The following is a 22212-nucleotide window of genomic DNA, read 5'->3' as shown; positions in this document are numbered from 1 at the left end:
TCAAATATACGAGAGAATAAGCGTACAGCTTGACAGTTTTAATCAGCAGTTTCGACTTCCGAGTCCGTACAAAACAAATATCCAGCAAACGTTGTAGGACACAAGAAAAGTCGAAAAAGATCGGTACGTTGCAAAGATTAGTCATCGCCCAAGCTGCTACATTGACTAAACAGAAAATTTTGAGCTAAGAATACATGTTTATGTATCAGCTTATAGCGACATCAATGGGAAGCATGAGACACAAAACTGACAATCGTATCTATCTACCATCTCTGTGCCTTCTCTCCTTGTAGGACCTATCATCAGAGTGTTAGTTTCTCTCACGGTGTCAGCCGGCTTCGTCAAAGACTAGATCATAGCTGCAAAATGAGAGTGGATTATCAAAGCATGAGATAATGTTCAAAGATTTTTGTGCAAAAAGGAGAAAGAAGAGTAGAGAGTGACCTTCGAAGGTGATTCCTGCCGCGCTGAGTATTTTCATCTTTCATAGGCCTTTGTTTTTCTGGTCACCATCTTGATCACAGCCTCTGGCTAGGTGATCAGGGGCACCACATTTGAAGCACCCATCTGCAATGAGAATACGTATAAGTTTTATCAAGACAACGATTGGATGAGAAACAAAAGATACATAACTTTAGATAGATACAGAACGGTACAACAAGATTATGGAAAAGGAAAATATGGTTTAAGACCTTTTACCTATCTTTGTATTTTTTGTGCTTCGTTTAAACTGACCCCACAGCTTTGAAAAACTCTGACTAAAATCAACACGGATCCTCCGGTCATCAATCAGACATTTGTCCATCTACAACCATACCACCGAGTAAGCAATTTATTTTCGGATTATTCATGACGGAAATCCAAATGAGAATCAATATAGTAATTGCTGGGCATAAATAAACCTAAGGCAAATTTCTATCAAAGCACAACAAAAATGTGACATTCACTAGTGAAGAGTAATCAATAAAGTATGCTAGCAAACAAATATCTTGTTGTTCTATTTTGTAACGGTGTAAGAACACCTCCAATAGACTCCCGAAACCGATCCCAATAGCTACTTTTTAGGTACGTGAGCTCAAAACGTGCTCCAACAGACACCCAAAACGGCTCTCCAAATACAGCGACTCCCAAAACACGCCGGCCAACTCGCAACATCTAGCGACTCCCAATTGGGCTCCCACTTGGCAGATTCGTCGATCCCGCGCAGGTCCCGCGCTTGGCGAGCGGAGGTTCATCGCGAGGGCATTGTTCGGCGGCCGACAGCGGGTGACTGCGGCGCTTGTCGGGCGATGGGCGGCGGCTAGGTGGTCGGAGGTGGGCGGTGGCCGACTGGTCGGCGGAGGGCGGTGGCCCTGCGGCGGGCGGACCAGGGTGGGACCGGAGCACCGGTGGGGAGCCTCGGCGGCACGCAGCAGCTCTATGGAGGCGGGCGTTGGTGTGGAGGGAAGCGACGACGACCGGCGACGGGAGGTACCAATTTGTCTGTGTTCTCATTCGGATCTGAGCCTTGTGGTGCGGATTAGGGGGAGGAGCGCCTGTTCCGATTGTGCTTGTAATTGATCTCATGGTGGCTTTGTTTGCCCCTTTGGCATCGACCCGATCTCATCTCGAAGGAGAAGAGAGGTGCAACGAGCGTAGATTCAGGCAGCCTGTGGAGATGTATGCACAAAGGACTGAAAGTCACAGAAAATATTTAGCAGCCTGTATGTTTGATCGGAGATCAAGCCGGTGGTCCACATGAATTGAAATATTCCATGGTGATCATGGAAATCATCCATCAGAGCATTTCCTACCTGCACGAAATGGCATCAGACATAATGAAAAGAGACTAAAATTCTGGTTCCTGGTCTTATGTATCACATATTGATAGTTCAAAACACATCTCTATGTAGATACAAGCATTAGATATACTTGTGGACACTTATTTAGACCTGTATATTTTATAGCTCCACTGACAGAAAGATACAAGAACATAAATGAAAAAGAAAATCAAGTCGAAGGCAAGCTTATCAAGTGATCTCCTTTGATATACCATGAAAGCAATGTGGAAACATAGTAATTAGCATATGGGTGACAGGCAAAGGTCAGTCCACCATTGCATAAGGCCAACATACAAAGTTTCATGAACTCCCTCCTCCGTGGTTGTAGATGGATGCCGCAGCGCTTGCCGCTCTTGTGTCGAAGCTGCAGGACTATGTGTAGGAGGCGGCATCCGCGTTGAAGAAGGTGGCCAACGACAACTTGAGTCCGGACATCACCCCTGCTGCCATGGAGCTCAACAGCGCACTTCTGAAGGTCAACTCCATTGCAGCAGACTTGGAGCAGCTAGTATTCCAAGTCGAGGATGCTATGCGCAGTGGTGTCGTGCCCAACCATGTTGGTTTGGCCGACAATAGCAGAGTGCTCGTTGAAGAGGAAGCATCGGGATCGAAGGACATTGACGATGACTACGTCCTTCCCGCTGATTGGAACTCGAATGAAGAACCATGTGCTGATACGGATGATGCTTTGTCCATTTAATCCGATCGTTCGTGGAGGCTATAGTCGGGTCGGGTGTTTGTTAATTAGTAGTGTGATATGGTGTCGATTTGTGGACAGCAGGCCTTTTGATATTTTGGGAGTTCAGCAGTAATTTGAACCCTCCTGTTGTATGTTGTGATTTGGGATTGCAATGTATGAACTATGGAGCAAAGTGCTATGTAGTTATTTCTCCAAAAAGCCTAAGTCTCCCCTTCCTTTATGCTCTGTTTGCCCTTATTTTTATCTGTAATACAGTTGCAACAACATGGAGTGAGAAGAAAGACCGGGGGTGTATAGATCTTCTACTGGTTAGTACCTTTTATCATGTCGTCAGCTAGATCTTTTTGAAGGTGATGATTCTGTAGTTAATGGCAATATTAACAGTTCTTCCAGGTGCATTCAGTCTGAACATTTCTCCAGTAGATTTGTGGAGAAGGGAGAAGAGCACGGTTTGATGCCATCTTCATCTGCGCAGGAGATATGTTTCTTGATGCCCTCTGCTTTGATTGTTCTTTTCTTTTGTGTGTGCGTGTGGATGCATAAAAGAACAAAGGTCTTGTCTTCACTGTGGGGTACCAGTTGCCGGATAGAGTCTGATTAGTGTATTGGTTTCTCTCGCTTTCTTTCCCTGATTCTTTTGCCTTTTCTTTCTCTATTTGGCAATTAGGATATTCTGTATTGATCTCTCTCTCTCTTTGCCGGCAAGGAAAGGAAAAAATTGCTTCCTTTTCTTCTAGCATGGACACTTGCAAGTATGGTATCCAATTTACATAGGGGGAACCAGTGGTTAAACTAATATAATGTGTTGTCGATATTGCTACAGGGTCGACCAATTCAGCATTGCAATAATCAGTCATGGTCGTAGGCACCACTGATCCGGAGTACTGGCTCAGCTGGAGGTTCTTGCTGTGCTCGGTCTGGGTCTACTCCTGCATGGCCATGGCGTGCTTCTTGATTTGGAAGTATGAGCGGCCCAGTTAACCGAGCGGCAATGACGGCGGAGACAGAGAGGAGGCACGGCCCCGGGTCGGGCCTGGAGTTGTGTTTCTTGAAGATTGCTGGAAGCCGTGCGTTGAGGAGATCCACCCTGGTTGGCTCCTAGCTTCACTGCCTGCGGTCGATATCGCCACTATGAATGGAGTATCTTCCTATACTTAAGCAGTCTTCATCCTTGTTGATCACGATTCTTGTTGATCGCGGTTTGAATTGTAGCCGTTTAAAAATATAGCCGTTGAGATATAGAGAGTTATATATTGGGAGTCTGTTGGAGAGAACAACGATATTGGGATGAAATCTTATTGGAAAGACTACCTGTAGAGTATTTTTGGGAGTGACTTTGAGAGTCTGTTGGAGTTGCCCTAACCAACGAATCAAAACCACATGATAGAATTCGCAAAAAAAATCGACAAAAATATAATAGTGTAAAGCATACTATCATCTATTATATCATAAAATTTGAGCTCAAACAAGAACTTTTATAGGGAGAAACAAAAAAGAGAAAGAGAAAATTCAGTAATTCATACATATGTACTATTCATAGATGAAATTTCTCTTTTTGTTTCTCCTTGTACAAGTTGTTGATTGAGCTTAAATTTTATAAGATGATAGATGATAGCATGCTTTACACTATTATATTTTTGTTAGAATTTTTTACGTCTCATGAGGTTTTAGTTGGTTGGTTGGTTACACAAACTAATTTGTGTAACGGTTATACCAACTTGCAGCAAACAAATGCTAGGAGTACTACTATAAACACACATTCCCATGGAAATCCAAGTTACTGACCTCGGAACGTGCACGATCACAAGCCTCCTTTGTCTCGAATTCTGACAAAAGACCATCAAGAGTAATTGTAAGCATGTCATATTATGCCACTCAGCTTTGCATGATTAATCAGGAGGAACAAGAAGTTCTTTCAAAGATATTATAACCAAACATATGGCTCTCACACTATTTCAATAGGAACCCAGAGAAAACAATGGGAAGTTTCTACTACTTAGGAGGGTGCAATGGAGATTATTTTCTTAAAGAAAAGAACAGAAAACAATATTTTAGACTTTAGATGATGTGCAAGTAACTATTTTTTTCTGTTTACTATTTTCTGTCCTGTGAACTTCAGTTTAGCCAAATCAGCAATCCTTGTTGCCTATACATAGATAACTGACCTAAGAGGCCTAACACATACATGTGTAACACAGCTGACCGAACGGATGACACATGCTTGGGGCAACTACCTAAGGCCATGCAATAACTGGAACAAGGATGCTCCAGCCAAATAGCAAAATGGTACTTGTAATACTCCCATGCTTTATTAAAGTATGTCAACATAGTAAGAAGTTTTCTAGGGATGAAACATACCAATATAAGCATAACCTAAGCTATCTCCAGTCTTGTAGTCACAAATAATTTCAGCTCTGCAAGCAAGAATTAGGAATATGAAAAATGAAAGAAGAGAATAAGCAAGGAGATGTACACATTAATTAGAGTTAAGAAAGGCACTCACAATACCACAGTTCCAAAACAAGAAAACAATGTATATAAATCTTCATCCTGCAAAATGATCAAAGTTACTCAATTACTTATTCAGCAAAATTGGTAACATAGGCCTAGAAAATTTAATAAGGTCAGTTTCTTTTTTTAAAAAAATAATAAGCAATATAGCCACTGCAGTAGAATTTTTTTATAGCCACAGCAGTAGAAAAAAAATCTTTATGAATAAGAGCTGTGGAAATGTAGATAATTGTACCAAATAAGGATGAACATATTAAAAAAGGTCCAAAAAAGGAAAACTTAAGGCAAGCAATTAGGAACTAATACTAACTTGTGTTACGGGGTTGAGTTTGCAAACAAATAAGACATTCTCTGGCGGTTTGATCTCAGCATCTGGAATATCTCCCAACTGCATAAACAAAAGGTATTAATCAGTCATAAACATGGCATCATTACCAAACTCTAATGAATAAGATGAAACTTTGATTTGGCACCAGAACTTAAGCTCTGAAGTATTACTGCATTTGTATGCGCTTCTTTAATGTGGATCATCTTCTCAAGTTCTTCAGGAGCCACTGTTGCGTCCAAAGGGACCCAGCTATCCTCTAAGCGCTCTTCTGCAATCTGTGCATTCACAATGAAAAAAGAGAATAATCATTACATATTCACGTTTACAGGACTGCTAAAGCATTCAATACATGACCTCTTTTATAGGGTTGAAACATGACCAATATGTAGCACAAGTCGGTATATACTGCCACAGCTGAAATTTCAAATGAAAATTCTAAACAGGTACACAGAAAAATAAAGGGAAATAGTTGAAACAAAATAAAAGTACACTCAGTATCTGCCAGTCTGACACGACTGAAATTTGAAATCAAAACCCAAAACAGGTGTATGGACAAATAAAAGAAATTCTTGATAGACAGCATAACTCTAAACGAAAGTCGGAAAAGAAAAGAAGCTAAAATGAAAAAAATAAAAATGTTAGGCATGGCCTGTGATTAAGATTGGTGAAATTTGACTCACCGTCTCATATTACTAAAACAAACACGATTAGAATACTCGAATACCTCATCACGTGGCTTTCCTGTGGGAGCATTCTCAGGAATAAGTTTAGCGAGCTGAGGAGGATCATCGAAAGGATCATCAAAAGGATCATCAAAGACATATGTATGCTTAATCCTGCCAACAATTATATTGTTGAAGGTCAGCAACCAGGAAAGTAAAAGCAACAAAGAAGGAAACTGATGCTGGAGAAGAAGTGAACTTTGTTATTTATGTTGTAACTAAGGCATTAATCAATACTCCACCTTATGTCCTTGAATGGTCTTCCAGTATTGTCAACATAAGCTTCATTTATCTTCGTCAGCGTATCGAAACCTTCAGCAACCATCCCAAACACCTATGGTTCACAGAAAACACAAATGAATCGTTGCAGATAAAGGAATTCTGTTCGTAAGAAAAAAATATCAGTTAATGGAATAAGGTACTACTTATAGTGTATTTATCATCAAGGTAGTCCACGTCATCCCGCAAGGTAATGTAGAACTAAAAAATGAAAATAAAAACATAAATGGAATGTTAGAACCAGCAGTGAGATCCTGAAAATGAAACATTAATTATTGACAACCAAAGTTGTTGGGCAGGAACTGTACTTGTGAGGTATTGCAATTTTCACCAGCACTTGCCATAGCAATTGAAAAATCACATGGATAAGTGTCTTGGTTGACTTGTGTGATGAGTTATTGATAATATTTGATTTGAGTTTGACTTGTTTAGTGTGTGTTTGTTGATGCTTGTTCTTATTCATGACTAACTTGAGTTGAAGGATAATATAATTAGAATGATTTTCTCTGAGTCCAGATGATTTGTTCTCACCGGATTATTCGGTGCCTGAAAAATTGGCTTTACAAGATGATCCGGTGTTGTGCTAATGCTGACGCCGGAGGTTTTCAGTTTGGCGGCAAATTTTGAAATAGGCACCGGATGGTCCGGTGTTAGCTATTTGTGTGCACCAGATTATTTCTAGCAGAGAAGGATGCAAACTGTATTCTGGTGAGTGGTACTCACCGAACAGTCCGACGATGAGTTGTGTGAGCACCGGAGAGTACACCAGAGCTTTTCTTGCTGAGAGCGTGAAATTGTGAAGTCTAGTGTAGTGGTACTCACTGGAAGGTCCGGTGTGTGCAGGGTTGAACACCGGATTAATCACCAAACCATTTCTTGCAGAGAGATTGGAACAGTCTGTTCAGGTAGAGACGAAGGCACCGGATGTTCCGATGACTAGATATTGATAACCGGAGCAATGCACCAGACCTTTTCTTGCAGAGGTGAGATTCTTTAGTGCACAAAGGAGTTAGACTCACCGAATGGTCTGATGCTCAGAGGCAAAACACAACGAAAAATCTGGTGTTCATGATTTCTACAGGATGTGCTTTCATTTGCGGATTTTTATTTTGAGCTAACCTAGAGATGGTTTGGAGTGGGAGAAACTTGTTTGCTTGTTTAATGGTGTGCAGGTGATGGATATGACTTAGCGGTCAACGGCGAGATGATTGGGGCCAAGTGGGGGGGGGGGCTTGGTGCAGGACGATCAAGGAGGCTAGGCAGAGTCAAAAGTGATTGAAAGGATCAGTGACGTCCTAAGAGGGGGTGAATTAGGACACTTAAAACTATTTCGGCTTCAAAAACAATACAAGATAAACCTGTATCAATTTCTATCTAAATATGCTCTAGGTTTATCTAGTATGTCTACTCTACCGATCAAACGATCAAAGCACTTGCAACCTATCTAAGAAGATAATTTGCAAGTAAGAAAATGCGGAAACGTAAATAAGATAGAGAGAGCAAACTCGGTACAAGAATTTTTCACGTGGTATCGATGGCATGAATGCTATCCCTAGTCCACGTTGGAGCTCCATAAAAGATATGCTCCCGGTCGACACCCGGTCACGGCCTTTGAGCCACCAAGTCATAAAGACAAGGTCTCCACTCAGATGAGTCACTAAGCCACCAAGGCAACGTCTCACCACTAGCCTCTCTTCCGGTTCCTCGCTGCCGTGATCACTTCAGAGCTTGCCGGAGGGTTAACAAGCTTACTGGCGAGTCACCAATACTCCAAGGGTACTAGCGTACCAAAAGGTACATTGTTGGATCACTCCTTGATCCACTCTCTAAGCAGCAATCACCTAGCAACTTACTCTCTAGGTCTATAAGCACTAATCACTCACTAATCTTGTGCTTAATCGCCTTGGATGATCACTTTAAGCACTTTGATAGCTTGGATGTCTTCTCAGGTGTATATGAACTTCTCTGGACTTCAGCCCACTTAAAAGACTGAGTGGAGGAATATTTATAGCCTCAAACTTATGCACTAGCCATTAACCCAACGGTTCTAAAAAACTGTTAACACTGGATGATCCGGTGAGAATAGTAGTACTAACACTGGATCATCCGGTGAGTACACTCTCACAAACTAGCCGTTGTAACCCCACTCAAATCTCTGTGAACACCGTATACTCCGGTGTATACTGCAACATCATCATCGAACATTTCGATGAATATACCTTAACCATCCGAGCCAACTTCTTCTCTGTGTAAATTGCTCCAGTGTATTCCCGGTGCACATCACTTCATCACAGGACCATCCGGTGAGTTATCCTCAGCCAGCCGAGCCAATGCAACTCTCTTTGGAAAATATGCTCCGGTGTACACATCTTCAGAGCACCGGACCTTCCGGTGAGGTCACTGCGTTCTCCCCTTTGTCAACAATGGTCCGGTGCTTTCCTTCGGTGTGTTCAAATAAATCACCGGACTATCTGGTGGGGTCTTCTGTTTCTTCTTCATCTTTGCACTATTCATTGTCCGGTGTGTGCACTTTTGTAGCATCGGACCATCCGGCGTAACACTTGTGTCCATTTTGCCCACGTGTCACTAAGAAATACTCCGGTGTTTAGCAAACACTTGGCACCAGACTTTTCGATGAGGTCAAATGTCTCTGGACATAATGCTCCAGTGTGTTCAACTATGTGAACATCGGACCATCCGGTGTAGTTATTTTTCCTAGGACTTTTTCCAATTCAACAAAACTTTGTCCCGGCTTCAGTGGCTTCTTCATGTATTACATCCATGAGACCTACTAACATATATTCTTGACAAACATGTTAGTCTCATTGACTATGTTGTTATTAATCACCAAAATCACAATCATAGCCTAATAGGGTCATTTTCACTACAATCTCCCCCTTTTTGGTGATTGATGACAACACAATCGAAGCAAGAGACAAATGATACCAATTGAGATCTACATGAGTTCAAAAAGTTTTCAAAACCATACCTCTTTGCTTGTATGCATGTTCTTACCACTTTGTCCCCCTTATGTTGTGGCTCCCCCTTTCTCCTATTGCCACTATCTCCCTTGATTGATCTAAGCAAGAGCTTCTCCCCCTTTGTTAACCTTCATGTATCTTGCACTTTACTACAATCTTTCCACATCGTTCATCTTGCATTCCTTGCTTTGGTCGTCAAACTTCTCCCCCTTTGTCAACAATCTTCCAAAACGGACTATATGCACATGTTGGACTTAAAGGGAAAAACATTAGAGCACTTGGGAGAGAGTTTCACAAATCATGATCTAAAAAAATGATACAAATTGTAATGATACCAATTGAAAGCTATGAAAGCATATTGATCATAATTCACGAACTCACATAATATAGTCTAAACTCCCCCTATATATGTGCATACATATGATGAAAAAGAAATATATGCACAACTAGATAATATGTTAAGATAGAAAGTTTAAGCTATATTATGCATGGAGGTAGCTTAAATGAATAAAGATTTAACAGTGATACCAATTGAAATATTTAAGCATTGCATACCTCCAGGAACATGTTGATTGCTCCATGAGACTACAAGAGATACAACTTGCAACACATATTAGTCTCAAAATCACAACATATAGTATATATTCTCCCTAAATATGTGCATACAAGTATTGAATACTTGTGAGATATATGCACTTGTTATTGATAGCAATGGGGACTTATCCTATACATTAGATCATGACACATAAATGATACCAAATGAAAGACAAGTGCCATGTAAATAACCTATAACTAATGAACCATGTAGGTTGCTCATGGGTTAGAGATAAAAATAAGCAACCTACCATATAAAAATCTACACTAGGCATTGCAATAACTTGAAATAAGCACATGCAACCCTAGATGAGGTAAAAAGACAATAATTAAGAGATTTTTGCATTTAGCTCATTTACCTCTTTTTACCTTTGGATGAGAATTTGGGTATGTGATGATTATGATCTTCATCAATGCACCCATCTTGTACACTTGGCTTCTTTACTTAAATCTTCACTTCATCTTGTAAGACAAGCCTCTAAATCCCCATAGCCACCTTGGGCTTTAAGTCTTCTTTGGAACATAAACTGATTGGGACCCCTTCATGTTGGTGATGACTTCCTTGGGCACCTAAATGGGTTGGTTCCATCTCTAATGCTTCTTCTCAACCATGTGTGTAACCACCTTGTCATTTTTCTTCTTCTTGAGCTTGTAGTAGTTGCTCTTGATCTTGTTCTTGTAGTTGGGCTTGGTGTAGAGGTTGGAGGTCTTGTTGGAGAGGTTTTCCATCTTCTTCTTCTCCTTGGTCTCTTTCTTAACTTGCTTGCATTGGAATGACTTGTGGCCTTCTTGATGGCATTTGAATCATGTCATGGTTGACCCCTCTGCAAGCTTTTTCACTATGAAAGTATGGTTATCTTGAGGAGGTTGGACATGTCCTTTGCCCTTTAAACTCATCAAGTCCTTCTTGAGCTTCTCCACTTCTTGCTTATGCTCATCATTTTCTTGTGCAATGAGGTTGTTAGATGATTCTACAGTAATATTCTCAACACAAATCTCATTGCAAAGGGGTGAGCTAGATAAATTAATTAAATCATCATAAGAAGTGGAAGCATCTATCTTATGATTGTAATCAAATAAAGAGGTAGATTGCTTCAAAAGGACCTTAGTTTGAGATTCAATGTACTCAAATTTAACTTTAAGCACTTCATGCTCCTTGTTTAGCAATTTGAATTTGCATAATAATTTTTCATAATTAGAAACAAATGTAGTATGAATGTCATTAAGTATATTGAATTTCTTAAGCTCTTTAGATTGTTTATTAAGGGCCATTTGTTGCTTATTGATCAAATGAAGGAGTTCATAATAGGAGGGAGAATCCTCATCGGATTCATCATTACTTACATCGTTATCCATACCTTTGGCCATAAGGTACTTGTGAGATAGTTTGCGAGACGACTTGTGTGATGATGACCTTGAGGAAGAGCTTCTCTTGGAGGAATGGATGGTGATGCTCTCATTACTTGAGTTTGAATCTTCATCATCACTCATCCATCTTCCTATGCTTGCAAATACCTTGGCTCTTTCCCATGTCTCCCTCTTGTTCTTGGTCTTCTTCTTCTCCTTCTTGATATGATCAATTGTTTTAACCAAGAACTTTATGGAGATTGGGTGATCAATCTTGGCATTGATCTTCTTGATGTTCTTCTCCACTTGTAAGATGAGCTTGGCGACTTCGGGATCCATCTCTTCATCGCTTGAGGTGCTTTGCTCATCTTCTTCATAGCTCTCTTCATCTTGATCTCCATTATCTTCGCTTGAGCTTGACTCTTGCTCTTATCTCCTCATCCTTGCCTTCATGTGTTGACATTGAGCTTGCTTGATTGTGAGAGTAAGGTTCTTGGTGTCGGATGAGGTATAAGCTTCCACCTCCATGTTCATTGTCATCTCATTGGCGGTGATCTTACCGAGCACTTGACTTGGAGTCATCTTCTTGATGTCATTGTTGTCATAGATGATGGAGACGATCAACTTGTACTTTGAAAGAAGAGATTGAAGTATTCTTCTCACCACTTGATCATCTTTAATTTGCGGCAAACCTAACCTATTGATCTCATTGACAAGAATATTCAAATATGAGTACATGTTATTAGCACTTTCATGAGGTAGTTGCTTGATACCATTAAGCTTGGTAACAAGCACATGATATTTCTCATTGCACACATCATTTGTGCCTTCATGTATTTCAATGAGACTATTCCAAATATCATATGCATTGGTGAGAGAATAAATACGATTGAATGCATCAACACATATAGATGATAAAAGGATACTCTTTGCCAATGCATCTAATTGCTTCTCCTTGTTTGTGATGCGAGGTTTTATCCGTTCCTTGGTGACTCTCCAAACATCTAAGCCTCTAGCTTGCAAATAACAAGATATTAGAATTTTTTAACGCGAAAAATTTATTCCATCAAAAAGTGGAGCACTATGGGAATCCATCTCAACCCCGGACGTCACAACTCTAGGATTTTAAGCCTATCAAGAGCAAGAGGTTTTGATACCAATTGAAATGATCGGCGACGTCCTAAGAGGGGGGGGGTGTGAATTAGGACACTTAAAACTATTTCAGCTCCAAAAATAATACAAGATAAACCTATATCAATTTCTATCTAAATATGCTCTAGGTTTATCTATTGTGTCTACTCTGCCGATCAAACGATCAAAACGCTTGCAACCTATCTAAGAAGGTAAATTGTAAGTAAGTAAATGCAGAAATGTAAATAAGGTAGAGAGAATAAACTCGGCATAAGAATTTTTTCACGTGGTATCGATAGCATTAATGCCACCCCTAGTCCACGTTGGAGCTCCACAAAGGATATGCTTCCAGTCGGCACCTGATCACGGCCTTTGAGCCACCAAGTCACAAAGACAAGGCCTCCACCTAGATGAGCCACTAAGCCACCAAGGCAAGGTCTCACCACTAGCCTCTCTTCCAGTTCCTCGCCGCCGTGATCACTTCGGAGCTTGAGCTACAAAGGCAAGGGTCTCCGCGTCACCGCACAATCGCCTTGCCGCCACTCCACACCAAGTCGGAGGGCCAACAAGCTTGCTGGCGAGTCACCAATACTCCAAGGTGCCGACGTACCAAGGTACATTGTTGGATCACTCCTTAATCCACTCTCTAGGCAGTAATCACCTAGCAACTTACTCTCTAGGTCTATAAGCACTAATCACTCATTAATCTTGTGCTTAATCACCTTGGATGATCACTTTAAGCACTTTGGTGGCTTGGATGTCTTCTCAGGTGTATATGAACTTCTCTGGACTTCAGCCCACTCAAAAGATTGAGTGGAGGGGTATTTATAGCCTCAAACTCGTGCACTAGCCGTTAACCCAACGGTTCTAAAAAACTGTTAACACCGGATGATCCGGTGAGAACAGTAGTATTAACACCGGATCATCCGGTGAGTACACTCTTACAAACTAGCCGTTGGAACCCCACTCAAATCTCTGTGAACACCGTATACTCCGGTGTATACTGCAACATCATCACCGGACATTCCAGTGAATATACCTTAACCATCCGAGCCAACTTCTTCTTTGTGTAAATTGCTCCGGTGTATTCCCGGTGCACATCACTTCATCACCGGACCATCCGGTGAGTTATCCTCAGCCAGCAGAGCCAATGCAACCCTCTCTGAAAAATATGCTCCGATGTACACATCTTCAGAGCACCGGACCTTCCGATGAGGTCACTACATTCTCCCCTTTGTCAACAATGCTCTGGTGCTTAGTTCCAAGAAAACACGACTCAACGAATGCAATGTGAACCATAGGCTCTATTCAAGACCATTCCATATGTCTTTGAGCATAAAAGCTTGAAATTTGAACAAAGAGCAAAGCAAAAATACAATCACCGAAAATAGCAACTCTTTCATGTTGATGGTCTAGAGACAAGAGGATTCAAGATCCTCTTAAATACATGATTATATGAACGATTATGCCTTTAGCAACAAGAATAACAACTTCTCAAGGTTGAAAATCATAGCTTTAAGGCAAAAACGAAAATCAACAAGAAAATCGAAAAAAAACTTACACCGAAGGCAAGGAAAACAAAAGAAAAAGACTAGAAAGAGATGAACATAAGCTCATATAAGAAAATAATCTTCATTAAGCACAGAGGTCAGCCCTATTTTTAACATATTATAAAGTTATTTCTGTTACAAAAGCTCTAGCCTATTATAAAGACTAAATATATCCTCTCCTCTTCTCCGAAACCTATCACAAGGCTCACAAATGACTGACTCAAGACTCACCCACAGATCTACCCCTCTATTAATAGCCCTTGGGAGCTTTTTGACCCTTAAGTTTCTTTGTTCTCAAAATACTCTTCACTGGTAGTGTATTTCCACCTACCATCGGGGTATTTTGGTCCAGATTTCACTTCTTCCATCCAACGGCCATGACTTTTTCATGACTCAGCTAACTAGTTTCTAAAACACTTGATCAAGATTAATAACTGCACATTGTGTTTCATATATGTAGAATCAATCCAGAATATAGTAATCTGAAGAAGTAAAAGAATATAGCATAACAAAAGAGAGATCTGCATACATAAAATTCACAACATGATCATGTAATTTCAAGAGGGAGGAGAATGACGAGTACCTGGATAGAAGGGTGGAGGGAATCATATCGTCTAGAGTTGATCGTCCATAGCAATGCTGTGAGAAGGATCAAGATGATGACCAGTTTATGAGGGGATAAAAATAATTCTCGTATAGTACCTTGTGTAAAGATAACATGACGAAGGTGACCTCCATAGTAGACGACGGTGTAGGCAACGTACGGGTGGCGATGCACCCTTTCTAGAAAGTCGACGCTGTAGGCAAAGTGCGGGAGACAACACACCCTCTAGAGAAATCCAGCGGTGAATATATGGAAGATAAATATTAGACGTCTAGGTATGAAAGATAAATAATGGTAGATTGGATGTATTTTTAAAATGTATGAAAGATAAATATTAACCGTCTAGGTATGAAAGGTAAATAATGGGAGATTGAATGTATTTTATAAGGATGAAAGGGATTCAACTTTGTATGGTGACCGTTTGATTAACTTTGATGGATGGTAAAGATTGATCGGATTTGTTACAACTTGTGTATTTTATAGGAGTATAGATATAGAAATTTCTGGTTTACATTATACAACAAAGTAAATTTAGATCTGGCTAGGACCAAAAACCAGTGACTACTCCATCACTACTATAGAACTGGGCTTATATGCCAGACCATCATTGTCGGTTCCTCATGGGCCGATAGTGATGAGACATCACTGTCAGTTCATTAGCTGCGTGTGAAGAATCAGTCATCGTGACTTATGAACTGACAATGATAAGAGTCATCACTGTCGGGTGATGGATTGAGCCAGCAGTGATGCACCAACCCTCATCACTGTTGGCTTAATCTACTGACTAACAGTGATATCTCTACATCACTGTCGGCGGAATATATGAGCCGGCAGTGATATCCTCCTCTTACTCACCTTCTTCTACCTCGAGCTAATAGAGCTATTTCAGAATTCTCTCTCTCACAAAATCTCATATGGCAACAACCACTTCATCTCTTCTTCCGCATTGATTCCTGCACCACTCAAGCTCAATTTATCAAGAAGGAGATCTACATGACCTCTCTCTAGCTATCCAAATAAAATCCCTTCTTTTCTCTCCATTTTCTCATTTGCTTTTTCTTCATTTTTAGGGTAAGTGAACTCTAGATTTTTCCCTAATAGCAAGCAAGCTTCTAGTAGGAGCCTCTTGAGGTCAAGTAAGTTGAAATCCCCAAGGTTAATCCTATATTTAGCATTCTAACTCAAAATGTTACCTGAAAAATAAAAGTTGTTCTTATCCCTATAAAGACTTACAAATGTTTAAAGTTGATCCTAATGAAACATAAGAATAAATTTAGAAGTCTACAATATAGAAACTTTAGGTATAAGCAAATTTATTTTTGATTTTTAATTAATTAGAAAAATTAGCCATAATATTTAGGTATGTAGCAAGATCCAATTGTATGTTTTTATATTTTATTTAATTAGCAACCTCTAATATAGAAACTTTAGGTATGAGCGTATTTATTTTTCATTTTTTCTTAATGAGTCCTAGATAGGGGTTGAATAATAAAGAAATTTTTAGGGATGGTACCAACAAATACTCATCAAAAGTGGACACGAAAGCATACAAAAGGCGGCTCCTCCAATCCAGGCCAATTGCTGGTAGGAGATGACGAGGTAATTTATTTATTGGTGATCACAAAATCTTCTAGATATTTTGAATTTAGATTTACAATAATGATATAATTGTAGATGGGGCAGAAGATGGATGTACGATGCAAGTTGTGTGAGCGTAGAGTACAAGAACGGCGTGGAGGGTTTTCTAGTAGCCGTCGTGGCGCACAAGACAAATACACAGTCTCAATACATGTGCTCTCTATATGTCGATTGCGAGAACAAGAAACAGTTCTCCACCACCAGTGGCGGACCCAAGGCCCGGCGAGCCTGGGCAGCTGTCCGGGCTCCGCCCCGGCCTATCCCAGTATATGTATGTAGGTAATGAGGGAATTTACTACATGGGCCGATCAAATTTTAGGCAAAGCCCAGCTCGCACGACTGCACGAGCATCTCCCCAGCGAGCGAGTGCATGACCTGTGCCTATCTCTCGCACGGCCCGCCCAGGCTCTCCTAAATCTCTGGGACCGCCACTGTCTACCACCCAACAGATACATTCTCACTTGATGCCAAGGGGCTTTATGCCTAACTATACCCATTGGACCGAGCACGGTGAAGCTGAGATCGTACAGGAAGGACAATACATTGGAACAGAAGATGAAGACATGTGCACCGATATGCCGGTAGACAAATACATCGATATGCCGTCTGCTGGAGATACATTGACCGATGATTATCTAGAGGAGATGTTGGCCGACGCCGACGTCGATGATCTAGAGCAAATGTTGCGTGATGGGGAGGGAAACTTCACCAATGAAAGAGAGTTTCAAAATTTTCAACGTATGGTAGAGGACTTTAAAACACCATTGTTCCCAGGCTGCGAGAAGGGAATACACAAAGTTGCGTACCGTGCTTTCACTGCTGCAATTAAAGGCAATCAACGGTTGGTCTAATACAAGCTTCACAGAGTTATTACTGTTCTTGAAGAAATTGCTTCTAAAGAAAAATGTGCTGTCAGAAAACACGTACTAGGCTAAGCAGGTTGTGTGCCCATTGCAGTTGAAAGTACAGAAAATACATGCATGTCCAAATGATTGCATGTTGTATCACGGAGAGCATGCAGACTAGCAAATCAGATATAGAAAGAAACCTTATAACTCAAATACGCCGATTACATCAGTGGTACTTAGAGCAATCCAAGCAGGGTTTACAGGCGTTCCCCATAAGATACACAGATGAATATTTTCTCAACGAGGACGGCTCCTTCTGGGTGTATTTCAAGGACTTATATGAACTGTACAAGAAAGATGCCCTCGACATGACTATAGTCAGATCATGGACTCTGTAAGTGACTTATGCATATAAATCACGTTATATGATCTTGTACCTTGATATTGCCTTGCTAACCTCTCTATTTCGTAGAATGGAGAACCACGCATGCAGACAATAATTTGATCATAAAGTAGGATTCATCGATCCTGGGCTTGTGAATCAGACGCTTGTAAGTGAGTCGAGATTTCACCGAGAACTACATATTGAAGTGTATGCTTCACCACCACTACAAGAAATTCATACTCTTACCCTACACCTATGAGTACGTGTTTGCGCGCTAGGGTGTTCTACTTTTATGGGCAACTCGATTCTAGTGCTAATTTGCTATGCTGACATAATATTTCTACAGCTTTCATTGGATCCTCATTGTCATCCACCTAGACTTAAGGAAGATCATTGTCTTAGACTCACAAAAGAGAGCTCAGATGACTTACCAAAACCTCATCGACATGCTGAACAGGTAAACTTGATCATTTCATTGTCTCGACGATTGCATCTAAGCTTAATTAGTATTCATATTCACGTGCAGGGCATACATAAGATACCATAAAAACAGTCTTATTCACGTTCCGTTCAAGAAGGAGTATAATGTAAAGACCAACTTTTCGAAACGCACAAAATTTTCATGTCTTGAATTTCCTTTTGAATAAAAAAGGTTCAATTCGTTCCACTGACGAATCATTTTCTCTTGAAGTGTATGAGGCAGCCATCCAGCAAGAATCTCTACGCATTTTATGTTCTAACTTTCATGCACAGATTCAATCCGGACGGAGACCCTGTTAGGTTCAATGATCTTGAAGTATGAAATAACATATCGATGCCTTCTTTTCAATTTCTACACATGTTCAAGGACTAATTCTTTCGATTCTTCAAACACAGCGCTCCAAATTATGCACAAAAGAGTTACAACCTGTAGAAATAAATGCCCTTTAAGAATAAATTGCCGGGTTCTTCATGGAACATGTTATCAACCCAAATGGCGAGTTTGATGAACCGATCGTGCCGTCGACCAGTGATAAACCTTCAGATTATACCGTACCTTCTAGGACAGAGAAAACGATAAGGAGGAAGTCTACCAGAGGGTTAGATGGCTTATATATTGCCAAATGACACCATTTTAATGAAAGACATTAATTATTATGTATTAATATAGGATATGAATTACTATGTATTAATGAAGGTGTATTTCAGAGTTTGTACTGTCGGATGACTCTTCAACAGAATGACCTTCCAACGATGATGCGAAGGAAAAGCAAGATGCAGTGGCTCGTTAGTGCGCCCGAGAGGAGGAGGATGAGAGGCTAACTTGCCAGTTGTGCACTGCGGAGGAGCAAGAAGCAGCGTCCTGTAAGCGTTCCCAAGAGGAGGAGGATGAGAGGGTGGCCTATCAATGTGCCGCGGAGGAAGCCGAATGCTCAAACCGTACTAACGTTCAGGAGTTGGACTTCGATGCCTTTGACATGCCGGTGAGCCTAGAGCTTAGACGACGCTGCGGTTAATCAGGCATGGCTGGATCCTCCGCTCCACCACCATCGCCCCCCTGCTTCCCCGCACGTACACATACCATCAGCTGTCCGTGCGGAGACGCGGTCCTCATCACGGGAGAGGTAGAGGGATACTGGACTGGCTCAACTCAACCGACTTTTCAGGGGTGACCTATAAGAACTATTATGTATATATGTGTGACATGAATTACTATATATTAATGAAGGTGCCTTTATTATTGATTTACATTACATATGTCTCATTGTATACGTGTATTGAGTGGGAGAGACAGAGAGATCGAGGAGAGAGAGGGAAGACAGAGAGGTAGGACAAGGCCGAAGTAGAAGGAGGAGGCACAACACTGCCGGCTGAAGCTTTCAGCAGGCAGTGATACCTTGGGAATAAAGGTTGGCTGAAACCATCAGCCAGCAGTGATACCTAGAGAATTATTGCTAGTAGAATCCTTTAGCCGGTAGTGATAACCCCATTCACTGCTGATCTACAGAGTCGACAGTGATAGTCCCTGACTATCATTGTTCGTTAACCACTGTCGACTCTAAAACCGACAATAAAGAGAGTTTTGAGGTCGACAGTAATATATTATTCTGTAGTACGTAGAAATCCATGCCCCGGGCTGGGCCTGTATACCCTAGGCTGGACCTTATCCATATTTGAAAATTTTCCCTTGTATGGACTTCATGTGCCTCACCGATCACCACGTATTTGTGGCACATCAAGAATGACTGTCACATACACTGTATCGACCACTTTACCCGTCTCTTCATTGAACATGTCATTAGTTATATCCATAGCTGTAAGACTCTCACTCACTTTGGTGCTCTGCACACTGAACTCGTCCTTGCAGTGCTTCTGTAACGGTGCCGTCTCCTGTGCTTGCAATGTTATGGTGACAATACGCTTGGATCGTGGTCGAACAATGTCTTCGTTTGGGTGTATGCAGTACCGGCGTAGGCTGATCGTTGAGATACTAAAGGCAAAGTAACCATCTGCATCGTTGTCCAGCTGAATGGAGCATGATATCTGCTTGTCGAGCTCGAAGGGTAAATGCATTTCGAGCGGCTCAATCCCAAGCATGTCCTCCAAGCAAGGGCTTATCTGCCAAAAGAAAAAAAAAAGGAGAGAGATGGATGATGGAGGTAGATATATACTCCCTTGCTGCTATATTTATGTCATAGTTTGGCAAGGCTTGTCATAGTGGACTATTGAGGATTAAAGGAGCACATACAAGCTTACCTGGTCAGATGAAGATTCAGAACTATCCATTTTGTTGAGCTCACACAGTATCTCCCATATATAAGGTCTTCTTATTGGGTCTTTGTGCATGCATCTTAGTGCCAAATCGAGGCATTTAGTCACTTGTTGGTACCACAATGGTGAATGCTTCGCCGATTTGTTCCACCTGTGTCTCCATCGTCTAAGTGCCTGCCATTTCATAAAGGTGATTTGGAATGATACTGAGATATTTAGTGCAAACGATGTGCGTATGGGGGATCTTAAGAGAACAGATCACATAAGCTCAAGGATCAACCAAAACTAACGCCCCATTTGGAACACGTCAAATTCTGCAGTCTGCAAGAGTTAGACTGTGTTCTATGAAATTCCTAGAAAATTTATTCATTTCTATAGCGTGGCCTAAAACTTTGGACTTGTTATGGTGGTAGTCTCTTGTAAAGTCTAGCATCTTAAGAATAACAACTCGTATTCAATAGCAGTCATAATAGAACAATATATATAGAGTATATGAGAGAGTAAAAAAAATACTCTAATATAATAATATATACGTAAAGGATAAAGACTCTATATTACTAAAACCCTTCAAATACAAGGCATATATAATAGCGTTGTATTTGAAAGAGTAAACACTAATTCCTAAACTTAGATAATATAAAACTAATACATCTAAAATCTGTCTCTTCAAAACCACATTGAGACCTTTAGTAATCATGTCGAATCAAGTTGAAGAAGTGCACAGCGAAGCACATAAGTAGAGTTGTGATGATGATAATAAAAAGAATACCCTTAGTTAAGAATCACAACAAAGCAATGACGACTAGTAAGACGACAAACGAAATTATCACTAAAGTTACGAAAAGACCCAGATGACAAAAGAATATCCTAAATCAAGAATTATAAACAAAGTAATGACAAGTGGTAAGATAACAAATGAAGTTGGCACTAAAGCTACGAAAGACCTAGATGATACTATTGTATCAATAATAACATGTAAGGATTAGCTAAACAAAGACGAATATTTGATCAAATATAAAAGAAAATGATTAATTGATGAAAAAATATGTGAACTCGTACGGTATAGACAAACTAAAAAAAGACCGAGTCTTGATGTGGACGCAACGAAAAACAAAGACTAAACCTAGACACAAATAAAGCTAGCAGTAGATACTGTATCTCAAAAACTAATCGTAACAAAAGAAGCCAATCAGCAAACATCAAAAGCCCATGTACCAACAAGAGAGCAAAGCCACACAACAAGACCAGCAACAGAGCAGCACAACCAGCCCATAAGATAGTGACACCGTTGCATCAATAAGATTGCAATTAACTCGAAGCCTCCGCGCACCACATGACATCCAGAGCTTAGCTTTTCGACGGATCGGAGCGAGTCAAGATGAAGCGAGAAGAAGCAACGATGAACCAGGGGACGCGCTCTGGGCCACACTGAACAACAGATGGAGTGAGAAGACAAGGCTGCCTCAGTCGCCATCCACGCGAACGCGTCCCCCACCACGCAGCTCATTGTGGTGCCGCCCGTAGCAACTCTGGCCACCTCGAGATCCTCCATGACCCCGCTGGCCTACGCGGCAACCATGCACAGATCCATGCGTCGCGGCACGTGTCACTACTACAGAACCAGTTATAAGTAATATCCTATCAGTGCTGGTTAAACAGTAACCGCTACTAAAAACGTATCAGTACTGGTCTTTAATCTCCTGCGCGCGAAAAATAAGTGAGGCACTTAAAACCGATACTAAAAAGGACTATCAGTATCGGTTACATCTACAAACAGCACTGATGTGTCCTCGGACCCAAAATTGGAATCCAAGCAAATTTTGGCTCGAGCCCCCGTCCTCGGACCCAAAATAGGAATCCAACCGGATTTTGGCTCAAGCTCCCGTCCAGCTCTCTCCCTCCCTTATCTCTTCGTGTCATCTCTCTCACTCCCTTATCTCCTCATCTCCGCCTCTCTCACTCTCTGCTGCCTTCAATCGCTCTCTGCTGCCTTCTCCCCCCCCCCCCTCCCACCGCCGACATT

The 22212-nt window shown here is 41.0% G+C and overlaps 1 pseudogene; it reads right to left on the bottom strand.

Annotated features, from left to right (window-relative positions):
* Nucleotides 1-328: 328 nt before the first annotated feature.
* On the bottom strand, nt 329-21741 carry LOC133906018 (peptidyl-prolyl cis-trans isomerase CYP59-like; annotated as a pseudogene).
* Between the last annotated feature and the right edge of the window lie 471 nt (nt 21742-22212).

The sequence above is a fragment of the Phragmites australis genome, chromosome 23 (assembly GCF_958298935.1).
Source record: "Phragmites australis chromosome 23, lpPhrAust1.1, whole genome shotgun sequence".
Taxonomy (NCBI): Eukaryota; Viridiplantae; Streptophyta; class Magnoliopsida; order Poales; family Poaceae; genus Phragmites; species Phragmites australis.
The sequence above is the reverse complement of the archived record's forward strand: the minus strand, read 5'-3'. Positions and strand labels throughout refer to the sequence as shown.